This window comes from Cydia pomonella, chromosome 20, assembly GCF_033807575.1.
Source record: "Cydia pomonella isolate Wapato2018A chromosome 20, ilCydPomo1, whole genome shotgun sequence".
NCBI lineage: Eukaryota > Metazoa > Arthropoda > Insecta > Lepidoptera > Tortricidae > Cydia > Cydia pomonella.
The window spans coordinates 13841991-13857566 of record NC_084722.1 but is presented as its reverse complement, the minus strand read 5'-3'; the positions used below and the strand labels follow the sequence as shown (position 1 = coordinate 13857566).

Sequence of the window (15576 nt, the reverse complement as noted above, 5' to 3'; positions counted from 1 at the left end):
GGGTTCCTAATAATTGACTACGGAACCCTCAAAAAGACAACTATACTTGTGCACTCTTCATAGTGCACTTTGGTTTTAAATTCTTTCATAAAAACCTAATTTGAAGAGCATTAAATCAGACCAAATAGGTACTAGGAGAGCACGAAACGCAAGACATATTACAGCTAACTTCATACGCTACGACGAGGCAAGGAATAGTGATGTACTGGGGAAAAATGCCATAGAGGAATATTAATACCCTAACACAAGGGAAAATGGTTACTTACAAACGACGACAAAGTTAATTTCATTCTAGATAACGTTTTATACAGCTGCATACACTGTCAATAACTTTACTACTAATGATACTAGGAAGTGTTAGTAGGGAAGGTAGTAGGTATTATAGAAATGTCGTAATTATATGGTAGCATAATCAGATTCAAAGCCTATAGGAGTACTTTACTGGAAACATCCCACCTGGGGTCCACGGAACGTCACATCACTAGAACTAGTCTCATAACAAGATGCATTCAACATGGCGAGTATTAAATACGCGCATAATGGCTGTCACAGACCTCTAGAGCCTATATATAAGAGTACTTTACTGGGAACATCCCACCCTGGGGTCCACGGAACGTCACATCACTTGAAAGAATCTCATAACAAGATGCATTCAACATGGCGAGTATTAAACGCGCGCATTATGGTTATGGCTGTCACAGAACTCTAGAGCCTATATAAGAGTACTTTACTGGGAACATCCCACCCTGGAGTCCACAGAACGTCACATCACTAGAACTAGGTTTCATAACAAGATGCATTCCACATGGGGAGTATTAAACGCGCGCATTATGGACGTCACATGCCTCGAGGCACTTCTGGTCTGTTTAATATGCACGTCGCTATTACGAACTAATGTAGTTACTTACACGCGAGTTTTTAGCCCTCATTTTAAGAATAGAACGAACCTGCAAACAAAAAGTATATGAACGCTCTAGTTTCTCTAATTTCTTTGTGTAAAAAAAATCTAGCAATAAAAGCTAAATAAATATATATCAATTAAACTAGTAATATCAGACATAGATGTCAGTTGAATGTTTATATACCTACCCATCTATTTCATTATAATTTTGGTCCTTATTATATTGTAATACATCATACAATATACCACACGCTATATTCTCGAAGGTAGGCAAAATGTTTAACCTTGCAAGTCCCAGCGTACTTATACAAATAATAATTAAATTCGAGTTTTTAATAAAAATGAAAGAAAGTTCGAAATTCAAATGTGCAAAAATGGGTCTTATAAGAAATATACGAGGAGAAAGAATATACTTAAAAAGGAAAGCAAAATAAACAGCAACCCGTTACGTATAATTTCCATGTGTGTACATAAATCTTCATATTCGCCATCTTGAAAGTGCATTTTCCACGTAGGTAATTTCCCTGGCAACATCTATCATCGTTCGCACTGGCAACACCAAGGAAGATGTATGACGTTCGGAAACTACCAGTGCTTAGGGTTCTTTATTATGATTACGGCGCTTTTTTTGTGACAACCAATATATTTGGGTTTTATCGTTGAATTTCCGGTTTGAACTTCAAAATGGCGAAGTCTCGAGTTCTTTTGCTTATTAATGTCTTTTAAAAAGGACATGTGTCGTTTACGAGTGAGTGTTTTAAATTAACTATATCTTTTGATTGAATTCACTCATTGGAGATTTAACTCGCTCAGTAACTCATATATCTATCTCAGTGTTACTTGCTCGCTCTTTCCCACTCATGAGTCGAATGAGCCGGCCGAACCAAATGAGTGAGACGATGCGTTGCGAATATGCGAAACGACGGTTTCAGAACGGTTCGGTTCGGAAGAATCAGAAGAGGTGTCGGGAAAACATTTTTTCGATGGCTGCTCATGGCCGTATGCGCAAGCTCGTTCGTCGTGGTAGACAGAAATTCGCTTAAACTGTCGAATTGTGTGCTCAAAACCCTCGCCAGAGCCACCCCAGCATCAGCTCGCCATTGGAGAGTGTTGGTACCAACCAGCTGTTCGGCGTGCAGAGACGGGGTGAGTTGGCTTTCGATTGATTCGTTTTCACTGTCATTCGATTTTTTTTTATGGTAGAGAAGGCAAACGAGCAGACGGATCACCTGATGGTAAGCGACTACCGCCGCCCTTGGACACCTGCAACACCAGAGGGGTTGCAAGTGCGTTGCCGGCATTTAAGATGGGAGTACGCTCTTTTCTTGAAGGTTTGAAGGACGTATCGGTCCGGAAATACCGCAGGCGACAGTTCAGTGTTTGTTCAGATTGGTAATTTTTTTCACTTAAAACAATTTCCCTGCTCTACATTGCCAACGAACCTACCTACTCAATGAGATCTTTTATCCGATACAGTTTTCTTCAAGGTTTCTCTAAGCGTAACACATAATAGAATTCCTGAAAGTAGGTTTAATTTTAATCCTTTTTTTTTATGGCTTTCCCCTCTTGTGTGTTTTGGCAGGAGGGATTTTGCCAATGACGACGTTTCAAGACGTACCACGCACGATAAGCATGTTCGGTGTATGATACATTTTGGTTTGGTAAAAGGACTTATGGTAGGTAGGTACCTAAGACAAAGAACATTTAATGTTATGGACATCACAGACAACACAGGACATGTACAGTTTATTAGAAAAAGAGCGGGAAAGGTGACAGTTTTTACAATTAGAAGGCATACCAACATAAGGATAGATAAGAAATGGACACTAGACATAAGATGATTTTGCCGTTAAAGTTTTATATTATTTTCTTGCATGTGTTTAAGAAGAATTCCAGTGATGGGAGAATCCTTAAATGTAATAGAGTCAGACAAAGACAAGTTGGCAGCGATTTTGACAGCCCAAACAGTGCAAGTGTTATTTTAAACGTCAAACTTCTATCAAATTATGACGTTTACTTAACACTTGCACAGCCTGGGCTATTAACAACGCTGCCAACTTAGCTTGGTCGGACTCTAAAAAGATTGCCGTTAAACACGAAAAACTAATTTCAAATTAACAAGTAATTTGCAAGACTACGTAGATTTCCTATAAAGCCTTAGAAGTTAATAAATAAACCGTCAAAATGACGGTAATAATAACACTAATAACACTAAGCGATGGGACGTTGTAAACAAATTACCTTTTGAGGTAAAATTCTACAATAAATTGCCACAATATGCCATTTTAATTTTCTCTAAAATGGAAAACGGCGCGTTACTTTCTCGTAAATTTCTCTTTTAAATTAATATCGCAGGTATTTTCTGATCTTTTGAGCGCGGTGCAGATAAGATTAATGTGGTAAGATAAGATAAGAGGTACTTACCGAAGTATTTCTTTTGACAGCTTAATTCCGGGCTCTGTAACAATAAAGATTTATTACGTGGCGTAAGGTAGACTAATTTGTTCGTTCCTTGGGAGTTTAATAGGTAATATGTAGACTAAAATTGCGGTGTGTATTATAGAAAAATATATAAAGGTGATACAGGCTTTGAAGCCTATGTAAAATACCAGTGTAAAGCTTGCTTTACACACTTGTGTTGCGGTGAACTTTGAGTAAACCTGGCTAGCGCTTATTTACAGTGCTTAGAACGATCATAATCGTTGTTGTTTTTGTAAGTATATTGTATAAATCGTTGTCTAAGTACCCACAACACAAGCCTCCTTGAGCTTACTGTGGGGCTTAGTCAATTTGTGTACCATCGCCCACACTGTTAACTGTACCGATGGACAGTTAAGCGTAGGTATTGCTATTTGTACCTAATAGTGTCCTATAATATTTATTATTTCCTTTATATAACCGTTATTATTCGGATATAACCGTTCTTAATATAATAATAAAGGAAATAATAAATAATAATTATTATGATTATTTGTATCTCCGTTACAAACTCTCGGGGTTTTAAGTCCAGTCTTTTATAAGGCGTGCCTGGGGATATAGTTCCAACACGTAGAGGCCGTTTGGAGAGCTTTGATGTCCTGTAGAACGTCTGCTGAAACCCATTGAAGGGTAAATAAATAGATACCCGTAAATCGGTTTCAGCAGGCATTGGAGACTATGTTTTTAGTTAAGCTATAATTTTACCCATTTGAAATAGCTTAAGGTAAATATTTAAAAAAAGGTTTTTTAATGAGTTTTGCTGATCTCATTGCGGAAACAGGTGGCCATGGGAACTCTGTGATGAAACAACGCGAACTAATTGTGTTTGGTGTCGTTAGATATGTCTCGACGAATATTAGCTAACTTGTACTAAAAATGCAATTATCGCCAAAAACTTATTCCTTTCTTAAATCCATACATACTTATAGTAAACACCCTTATAATGGAACAGGCACCAGTAATGGGATGGTATAGAGAAATCCTGTAAAATAAGTATTTATCATAAGTTTTCAAACACTGGCAATATTTTACCATTTATGTTTAATTGATTTCTTTTTGTTTTGAAATTAATGGCGCCATCCCTCCCAGGACAGTATCTTTCATGAAATACATAAAAATCATAAAGGACAAATAGGACATTCAACTTTTAACGCATAAAGGGGTAGAAATTTTACGGTTGCCGAAAAAATATCAAAATACCCCAAATTTTATCTAAAATGTCCCATGACTGGTACCATTAACATACTACTATCATGCAGTCAAGCCTTCAACCAATCCGTAGCCGATACAGATAATAACTTCGCTAAAATAGTTCATAAAAACTTCTTAAACGCCCAAGTTAAACGGTTGACCTATAAGTATTTCTAATTCGATGGCTGCTTTAAAATATTTAATTTTCCTCTGGGAAACTAGCCTATTACGAAAAGGCAAGTTGCCAAGACACGTTAAATATATTTCAGGATGTAGGAGCAGATGTCCTTTGTTACCGCGAAAATAATAAGTGTAAAGATTTGGACGTGGACATAAAGTTTTTCCGTTTCTTGGCAGCGCCCGCTTTTGGATAAGTTATTTAATCGCTTGTTGGTACAGTCACGGACTTAAATTGTTAAGCCATTTAGGTTTCAAGCTAATTTGGTCAATACTAAATTAAATGTACAATGTAAAGTTAAAGTATCTAAATGCAAAATTACTGTTAGAAGGTGTTTATAATCCCTTAACACACACACACACACACACACACACACACACACACACACACACACGCGCGCGCACGCACGCACGCACGCACGCACGCACGCACGCACGCACGCACGCACGCACTAGGTGTAGTAGGTACAAAAAAATTTTTAGTACCTACTCGTAAATTTCCAGATGAATAATCAAGGATAGTCGGTGTTAATACATCATTATGTACAGTCAAAAGATTTAATCTGTGACCCATTTTGTACTTAGTCACAGTGACAATAGTATGAGGTCTCTAGCGACTTTCATGCTGTTTGTCACTGTGAGGTACGAAATGGGTCACAAGTTAAATCTTTTGTCTGTACTTGTTGAATCAAAAATTGCACCAGAATTGGATTGGTAAACGAGCCCAGGAAAGCGCTTCTCCGGTACACTGCAACAGCTGATATGCTCTGAGCATACCAAAAACAAGGATACACTATCGTTCACCGGTTACGCATAAAACATTTGAACCTTCTAACATTTAGAACCTACCTAGCTACTGACCTACCTAACCTACGTGCCTTCTACCTTACGAAGGTAGAAGAGATCGTAAAGTATGTACGAGTCAAGTTCGGATTCGTCCTGAGGGTCGTCAAGTTGGAATCTCGACACAATGTGAATTATTATTTTGTGGTGAGCATTCCGACTGAACACCTAGCAACCTTCACCAAGGAGGAGTTTTGACCGAAGAATGTCAAGTTCCGGCGGTTCCGATTCCGCCTCCCTGACACTGTGGGGTTGCGAACTGCATTGCAGCCATAATTGTGTGTTTTTAGATATATTTTATATCTTATAATGTGTATGCTAGTTTATAAGGTATTTATCTATGGGCCAATAGTTGCCTGAAAATAATGATTTTAATTCATTCATTCATCAGCCCAATTACACATAAGTTTTGTGAAACTTTTAATGTTCATATTCTGTCTGTAGGGAATAAAGTAACCAAAATTAATTATTCAAATGTAATTGAACACAACTCAGTTATTCCAATTGCGTTTGTATCTAAATATTGAAATAACTTGAAGCTATGTAAGTCGATTCGAAATTTATGTAAATAATTAAAACTTAATTAATATGATATTCGTTCATTTTACCATTCAAAACTCAAGAGGATACGAGTACCCTTTGAGTTTTCTCACGAATACTGTAAAGTATCGAAATTAAATTAAAAATTATTATTTCACTAGAAATTAGTACTTATTTATTAATTGCATAGCTTACATCAGTTCTCTACTTAAATACCAGAACACAAGCCTTATCGAGCTTACTGTGGGACTTAGTCAATTTGTGTTGTGTGTGTAACAAATGTTTAACATATCAGGCTTTAGTCATGTAACGGCATTCGTCGATGGGGTCTTAAGATCTGTTTTTCCGTTAAAACTTGGCGATGGGATTACTAATAAAAGCAGAGAGAAATAATTCTAAATTCAAAAATAAATTTAACCTTTTATCCGCTCAGAATTATTAAACGAGCGTGCTCGTGTCGCCGCCGGTACGAAGTTACACGAAGTTTTGTCTTATATATCAGATTGCGGCGAAATGAGCTGGATATTGTATGTATATATGACTACGGCGGTTAAAAGGTTCATATAGAGTTTTAATCTCCATGCCTCGTTATTCTGTATATTTATCATGTTTGCTTTTTTATCTTTATGTGTATGAATGGTATGAAAGCTTCTTAATTTACGAAACGTCAAATTGGAATTTATCACTAGCTTAGACCTACAATGAAAATATACACAACTCAACCTCGTTAGGTCCGTCATAATTTTTTTCCTATTTTTAATTTGAACCTTGTTGTATAGTAAATTGGGAAGAATTTCGTTTGTTCGGGAAAACAATGAAACAACAGAAATGCTACTTTATTTGGTTTATGAAAGGTTTTAATTAGATTGAAACATTGTAATGCACATTGGGCCTTACAGTTTAGGGCATTTTAGGCTTATATAACATACTTCTATATTAAAATGCAACGCTATCTTCTTTAAAATTTCTCATATATTTATCTAAAGAAGATGGCCGATCTGGTCTAGTGGGTAGTGGCCCTGCCTATAAAGTCGATGGTCCTGGGTTCGATTCCCAGTAAGGGCATTTATTTGTGTGAGGAACACAGATATTTATTTCTGAGTCATGAATGTTTTCTATGTATATAAGTATGTATTTATCTATATAAGTAGTTTGGGGCTAGGTCGGTCTGTGTAAGATGTCCTCTAATATTTATGTATTTAATTAACTTATTATTTATAAATGAATTGACTTATCGAATAACAGCGTACATACCCGTACCCCTAGTGTAAATAAATTCGATTTTGAAACGTGACGTACGCATTTGCGTTTAGTCTCATTTTGTATTGGATTTAGAAAGAGCGCGCCAAGCGGGACGTTTTGGAAACTCAAAATCCTATACAAAATGAGACTTAACGCAAACGCGTTCGTCACGTTATGATATCGATAAAATTTACACTAGGGGTACTGAAGATTAAAGTCACATACCTATGGCAAACAAATGAAAGTAGGTAAATACCAACAATATAATTGAGTACGTAGTTATTATAAATTATTAAACCAACTAACAAAGGAATCATTAAACGCAGAGATGCTGAAGTTTAAATGGAGACGCTTTCAGCAAATTCCTCGAATTCTGTAAAAGTTGAATTGACTTCGCGAGAACTAGCTCAAATTATTAACAGCCCGAATTCATCCGAGTATTTTGAGTCTTTGTAATAATTTAGTTTTTAGTTCGTGAAATAAATCTGTGCTGTGGCTGTTTATGCGTAGTTTTACTTAAAATAATTTAGTAAAGCAATACTTTCAGACGAAAGTAGTGCCTGGCGTCCGGTGGCTTTGGGTGGACGACATTCGGAAGATTGCGGGTCACTTCTAGATAGATGGCTGGACCGGGATAAGTGGCGTACTGGAAGAGAGGCCTATGCTCAGCAGTGGGCAATAAAAGGCTGATATGATGAGTAAAGCAAAGATTTTAAGTGGTGCGCAGGCGATTAAGCCAGCTTGATAAGCTCATGTAGAGTCACCATCAGATATATCGGAGCGACTAAGGCACTCTAAATATCTGAACACGTCTCTATTGTCAAGGCGTTAAAGTGCATATTTAGATATTTTAGAGCACGTCTACCTGACGACGTATGAGCGTATGTGATTGACAATACTGCTTGAATTCAGTATGTAGCGCCTTTCGCCTGACAATCACTTACGTTAGGCTTGGCAGTCGAGTCAAAGGATAAATAAGTTTTTGGCAAAAATTTCAGTTTTAGTACAAGCTTTTATCGCTGACTGTACTTTTTTTCCACAGGCAACTAATACTCATCGAGACAATTATAAAAACCCCAAACATCATTATCGTTGCGTTGTTTTATCACAGAGTTCCTATGGCTACCTCCTGTCTCCATCATCAGATCAGCTTGATGGTACCATAATATTGCATTGTCATTCGGCTTACATATGTATGCAAATTTTCAGCTTCATCGGAAACCGGAAAGTGGGTCAAATTAAATTTGCAAAATTTGTCACATACATACTAACAGGGCAAGTTAAATAAAATCTTGGAAAAAAATATGTTACTTATTAAAATTAAAATAGGTAGGTGTAAAATTTTGAATGTGATAATTAAATTTACTACTCCATTTTGAATGAAAAATATTTTGAAAATATATTTTAAGCATTTCCAAAAATGTTTACAGTGCAATATTATTTGCGAAATATGATATCGACTCGCCGACAGGCAACAAATGACGTCACTCGATACAATGAATATTAATAGTGCGGTGCGTTGCGCGTCATACTTTTGATTATGAATTATGACTCGCAATAATATTATACCTTCTCGATGGTACACAGTTAAAAAATGGGTGAAAGGGGCATACCTATACATTTACTTAAACGTATCAAACTCTTGGAATGAGGCATACAAAACGCTTAACAGAGGTTTAATCAATATCCTGTCAGGTTTTTGGACCCGGGTACGTCCTTAAACTACGTCCAAGAGAGAGGTATGGGCATTGTGAATGTCATCTCGTTTTGTGTGGTACGGCATGGCATAGCGGATGTCATTCCAGATCTAGAGCAGAGCCCAACTGGGGAAATACCTCCACCTTACAAAAAACCGCAGCCAAATAACAGTTCCTACTCAGAGTGTGTTCCTGCCAGTGAGTAAGGTTGCAAGAGCTTAACGTGGGTGCGGAGTGTTGCTGGTGGGGTTGCGGATGATTGACACCACGTGCCCGTGACTCCACCCTAAAGGCAGAGAGATGAACACCCCAGGTTTTTTAGTGAGTAGAAACCTCACATATCCTCAGGCTTCCCCTGGCGCTGGGGAATCTTTCGAAGATTTTTCCTGGGCAACAAAAAAAAAAAAAGGGTGCGGAGTGTTAGGGTCGGCAACGCACATGTAACTCCTCTGGAGTTCCAGGCGTACATAACTACATAGGCTACGGAGACTGCTTACCATCAGGCGGGCCGTATGCTTGTTTGCCACCGACGTTGTGTAAAAAAACAAAGGCGGCGTTGCGAATATCCTACATCGCGCGAATCTTTGTTTATCGTAGCGTCCATAAAGATGTTACACTTGAATTAGATATTAAGGATTTACGAACGAACGGTCGTTTGGTAGAATTTTATGTGTTGATGATTTTCGAACGTTCATTGACTTTTTTTTTTAATATTGTAATTGGCAGATAAAGTTCCCGCGGTTTTGAAGGGCATGGACATTCCGTTTTGATGGTTGTTGACGATTTCTGGAAAAAGGACTGATGTAGTGCATTAAGAGATTTATAATAAACATTTGTTGCAAAATTAAATTTGCATATTATATTAGTAACTTTTTACCTAATGTACTAAACCTATGTTAATAACTATTTTATAATGTAGTTGACTATTCATGCATGCATGTAGGCTCCTCCAGTACTGCCAGAAAGTGCCATCTACCCTGGCCATATTTATGTTATTAAAATTATAAAGATATAGAATTATATCTTATACCTTTAAACGAGCAATTCTTGTATATATATATATTTCCGGGATCTCGGAAACGGCTCTAACGATTTTGCTGAAATTTGGTATATGGGGGTTTTTAGGGGTAAACAATCGATCTAGATTAGTCTTATGTTTGGGAAAACGCGTGTTTTCGAGTTTTCATGCGTTTTTCTTACGACGCAGAATATAGTCGCTAATTTCGTATCGCCGGCCACTGTCCGTCTGGTCCAGCGGGTTAAGACGCGGACTGCTAAACGAGTGTTACGGGTTCGAATCTCGCCCGGTGACGAACTTTTGTTTTTTTTTTATATGTTCAAGTTTATATATATTTTTTTAATTTTTATTGTTTTAGACAAGTTTAATTTAGTAAACAAATATAGTTAAGATTGTCACCTATACACCACCATATTACAATAAATAGTTGTAACCGAGCAAAGCTCGGTCGCCCAGGTACTAGACATTAAACGTACATTTCACACCAAAATCTGTTTTCCAAAATACGGTTGACGCACCCTCATGTCATTATCGTGCAACGTGTGTTGCGTGTTCCTGCATAAATTCCATACGAAAAATGTCACGCCGGTAAAAAATGTGTTATCATTAAATGCATGTAACTTGAGACGAGAAAGGACATACAAATAGCGGCCGGAGTCGAAGAATGAGATACGATAAGAATAATTTCTGGTTTAGATAAGCTCTCATTTAGATATCGTTTGTTTGTCGCATAATTGACAGAAGCAGCGCGATTCGGGCAACCAATGTCACTTTGAAGTTAGAAATATCATAGATAGATCTTATTGGGATCACAGCGGAATCGAAATAAACGTCAATTTTGACATATCGTTTAGTTATTGATCTTTTAAAGATCTTTCCAAGATCTTAAATGTGTCTTAATCATTCTTCGAATCGGGCCGTAGGTATATGCTTAAGAACATTTTATTAAATAAAATAAAATAACCATTGTCATAAATATAAGTCATATAAGTCACACAGGTATTATACATTCAAGAATTAATTAAGTTACATTATTAATATTATTATACCCTACCCTACCCCCCTACCCCTAGGTACCCTATATTTACTTGTATGATTGACACATACCTACGGTTCACTTCTCTCATAAAGGCAAACTGTACATCCAGCTTGCCTTTATGAGATTTATTTGGTTTGGTTTGATTTTACGCGCGGTCAATATACATCAAATTATGTAGTAATATTTACAGTACTTACATATGTTGCTACTTTACCGCACTTGTGCGATAATTAGCACATTACCTAACTATGCCGAGTTGTACGATAAATGTGCAAATAGGTAATTCGCAAATCGTGTCGATTTAATAAATAATAATAATAAAATCATTTATTTCGATTTAAAACGCTCCCTTCAGTCGTATTGTAATTTATCGCCACCCGTTTCGTATTTCCTATTTTTCGCACTTGTAATGTCGGGTGAGACTGGGAATACGTTGGTGCCATATGCCACGTAAGTACATTGATTTGCAGAAGAGCGAAAGCTTAATTTTTCGAGAAGTTTTATATTTTGGAAATTTTCGAGTTATTAATCATTTATGTGCATATGTTTACTATTTATAGTACCATATAAATATTTTGAATATAGTGGTAATCATGAAATAAAAGTATTTATCATTTATCATGCTCTGAAAGTGGGTTGTTGTTGTTATAAAAAGTGTGCAGAAGAATACACGTTTCTGCACTAGAGCATCTTACTTTCCCAGTACGTTTTTTTCTTTTATATTACAATAAAAAAATTGAATAAAATTTGATATTAAATGGTGAACGGTGGTGATATTTGATATTACACCGGTCTGGCCTAGTCGGTAGTGACCCTGCCTATGAAGCCGATGGTCCCGGGTTCAAATCCTGGTGAGGGCATTTATTAGTGTGATGAGCACGGATATTTGTTCCTGAGTCATGTGTGTTTTCTATGTATTTAAGTATTTATAAATATTTATATATTATATATATCATTGTCTAAGTACCCTCAACACAAGCCTTATTGAGCTTACTGTGGGACTTAGTCAATTTGTGTAATGATGTCCTATAATATTTATTTATTTATTTAAATGGATTTGTAGTTCAATTTCCATTCTGATATTTAACTCCCCATTCCATAAATAAAGATACCTACTTTTACCTAAATTGTTAATTGAAAGTACCCTTATTCATTTATTTAATATCTTAGGTTAGGATTTTTTATAATATGGATATAAAAGTAAAATATAAAAACACTTACAAAACAATACAAAAGATATAAACACATTATAAAAAACCTAACCTAGGGTGCCGCCAGCAGCGGGGCAGGGCCCAAGCTGCCGGTGGTCAGGGCCGCAGAGAGAGGAACCGACGTACTATACGCGCCGTGTCCAAAATTACTGCCTTCTGCCTTTATTTATTTTATTTTTATTTTCTTTATTAGAGAAACAACAGAAGCAAGTACAATAATAGTATAAATGTTATACATTGTAAACCTTAAGAAAACCTCCCGTCAATTAAAGTGCATACCTAGTCATATTTTTTCAAATACACATATTTTTTACTTTCCTCGTATTCAAAATGAAAAGTAGAGTGTTTAATTCGGGGGAAAGACACCATTTCAGTCTCGGACTCGTATTACCTCGACAGAAATGAGTACCTTTCATCCCTTGGTTAACAATCTATTATTTATTATTGCCGTATCAATTTTTGATGGGTGAATGTTAAACGTACAATACCAACCTGAAACCTTTACCTAAAATAAAGTTTTTGATACGTAACAACTTTTGTGATAATTTTCTGTTAACAGAGTGTAAATTATCCTAGTAAAATGCAGACATGGCATATTTTTGAAAAAAAAAATTAAACCGGTTAGTGTCAATTATAGCATATTTTTTTGTTATTTTAGGTATCATTAAAAAACGATTTTGCTCATAAATGGTTACGGCACAAACGTATGCTCAGCCGACGATAATATCAATAACATTAACGATTATACCTCGCCCGTCGAATTATGATCCGTGTGTCAGTTAATTTTTATATTATTTTATTTTGGGTAAATGAAAACAAAATAAATGATATGAAAAGTTTTCTTGATCTCTTAAAATATCGGTAACTAATTTGTTACCTTATATTTAATTGTTTTGTAAACATAAGCGTAGGTACTACAGTACCCCTAGTGTAAATTTATTCGTTGACGTGACGTGATGTACGCGTTTGCGTTAAGTCTCATTTTGTATCGGATTTTGAGTTTCCAATACGTCCCGTTTGGCGCGCTGTTTCTAAATCCTGTACAAAATGAGACATACCGCAAACGCATTCGTTACGTCACGCTATCGAATAAATTTACACTAGGAGCTCAGCCCGCGTAGCCAACGTGCCTATCGTTCACGCTCCGTGGCGAACGAAACGCAACTGTCACAGTCGCACTAATATGGAAGAGTGAGAGAGAGAAGTGACTACGCTACGCTACGGAGCGTTAACGATTGTTGGCTACGCGGCCAGGTGTAACCCAAGTCCCGGCTCCCACACGTTTATGTATGCGAGCGTATAAACTCACGCACCTATCATGTTAGCCAGGATAGCAGAAATATTTACTGCGCCCCATAATTAGGTTACATAAGACTGACCATTAAGGTTAATACGACATCACCCTGCAAGCCTGGTGCTACAGATCACTTTACTGCTAGACGGAGCATGTAAGACAATCCACGGTCATGACTCATGACATCTCTATCGCTCATTTTTGCGTTCACGTTTATGATCTACAGTAGTCTTGTAAGTTACAATTATTAATAACTAGTGGCTCTGTGAGTTGTAAACCTCGCGAAGCTTCATAATTCTAAAAATGTGAAAATAAATAAATACTTCGTTGAGTCATATCACAGCGAACTCATAATGGTCTTAAGTGCCATAGACCCTACTGGTCATTAAGTCATTTATACCACTGTATTACTAACCTAACCTGAACAAACCTGCTCACAAAATTTCACGAGAATCGGTTGAAAAAGCTCGTAAGCTATGTGGCAACGAAGACATTCGTTAACGCTGGGTCAAATTACATTTTTAGGAGTAAAAGTCTGCTAATTTAAGTTAAAAATTAACTAGGATGTACCTAACTGATTAGTGTAATCTCAAGGTGCAAAAGTGAAATATTTTTCTCATCAATGCAATAATTGAGAAAATACACAAATAAAAAGGTTTACCACAACGGGTGTGTGGTGCCCGAGGGCGACTATTACGCTTACCATCAGGGGATTCGTCTGCTCGTTTGCCTGCTGTATAAAAAAAACTAATATCCCGACGTATTACAAATCTTTTTCAAAGCCGGTAAATATAGCGCATGTAAGTGTGGAGTCTGCATGGGGTACTCCACGGCTAGTACTCACTTGGTAATTTGGTTAAAAGCTGTCCCCCAGCGACGATCGCTTAATAACCTGCCATCAAATTACCGCAAGCTATTTCATAGCTGTTATGGTTTTATGCGAGCCTGGTGTTTGAGTTGTTTAGAGTGTTGCCCTGGTATATCACTAGTTACACCAACCGTTTTAAAATAGCACGAAAAATCACATCCAATTTACCTGGTAGAAAATAAGTGTTATAAAAAACTTCTGCTTACAAAAGAGGAAACAGAAAAAAGTTATTCTTTGTAAAACGTAGCCCGTACAAAAAAATGTTTAAGCCTCGTTCATATTTTTTATTATATATAAACTTTAGCACAGCGACCTTGTCAGTAGAGAAAGGCTGAAAATTTAAAAAAATGTAGGCATAAAGAGTTGACTTTCCATAGAAAATTTGAATTTCGAAATGTTCTTCTGACAAGTTGGGTTTGTTTCACAGTTGGACATGTTTCACTACACATTGTAAATACACGGTGGTTTTTTTAAACTCCGTTAACTTCAGGGTATGGCTAAGTACATTTAAGGGAACTGAATGGCTTACTCGTAGTTAGAAAAAGTTATTTGTTAATTTTATTATTATTTTCGCAAAAAGTCATTTATAGCGTTGTTGTAACACGGACATTAAATTTAAGCCGACCAAACAATTGAAAACTATGACATTATCAATGACATAACGAATATCGATCGTCCGAGACAGTACTTGAAGCTGCTACTAAACTCGAGTACTATCTCTGCAAATGTATAAACTCATACTAAAATATGTAAATAGGCCCTATTATGAAATAAAAATAAATCTTTGATTATTTCCAAAATGGAGTTAATTAGAATACCGGTTTCTTTGAGAAAGTTACTTAATTTTAGCTCAGGAAAGCACCCTTGAAATTACCGGACAAAAAAAGACCGTGTATACACTCGTCGCATGCTTCGCGAGGCTGATCTTGAATCACAATACAAACAAGAATAGTTAACACTAATCTCGGGAGATGTTTATCCGCTATTCCCAGCTTATATTTATTGTTAACACTAAATTCAAGTCTAGGCGTTCCCTCGAGAGTTACAGTATTCATAATATGCAGTTCCGTACATCCG

The 15576-nt window shown here is 36.6% G+C and overlaps 1 protein-coding gene across 6 annotated transcripts in view; it reads right to left on the bottom strand.

Annotated features, from left to right (window-relative positions):
- Window positions 1-15576, bottom strand: part of LOC133529044 (uncharacterized protein CG3556) — a 186881-nt gene that overhangs the window by 102933 nt on the left and 68372 nt on the right. For 4 of the 6 annotated variants that reach the window (XM_061866651.1, XM_061866647.1, XM_061866648.1 and 1 more), the window contains exon 2: window positions 3326-3359. The exons of the other annotated variants lie outside the window; for them this stretch is intronic. The gene's annotated coding sequence lies outside the window, so the exon portion shown is untranslated. The remainder of the gene's footprint in view (window positions 1-3325; window positions 3360-15576) is intronic. 6 annotated transcript variants of the gene reach the window in all.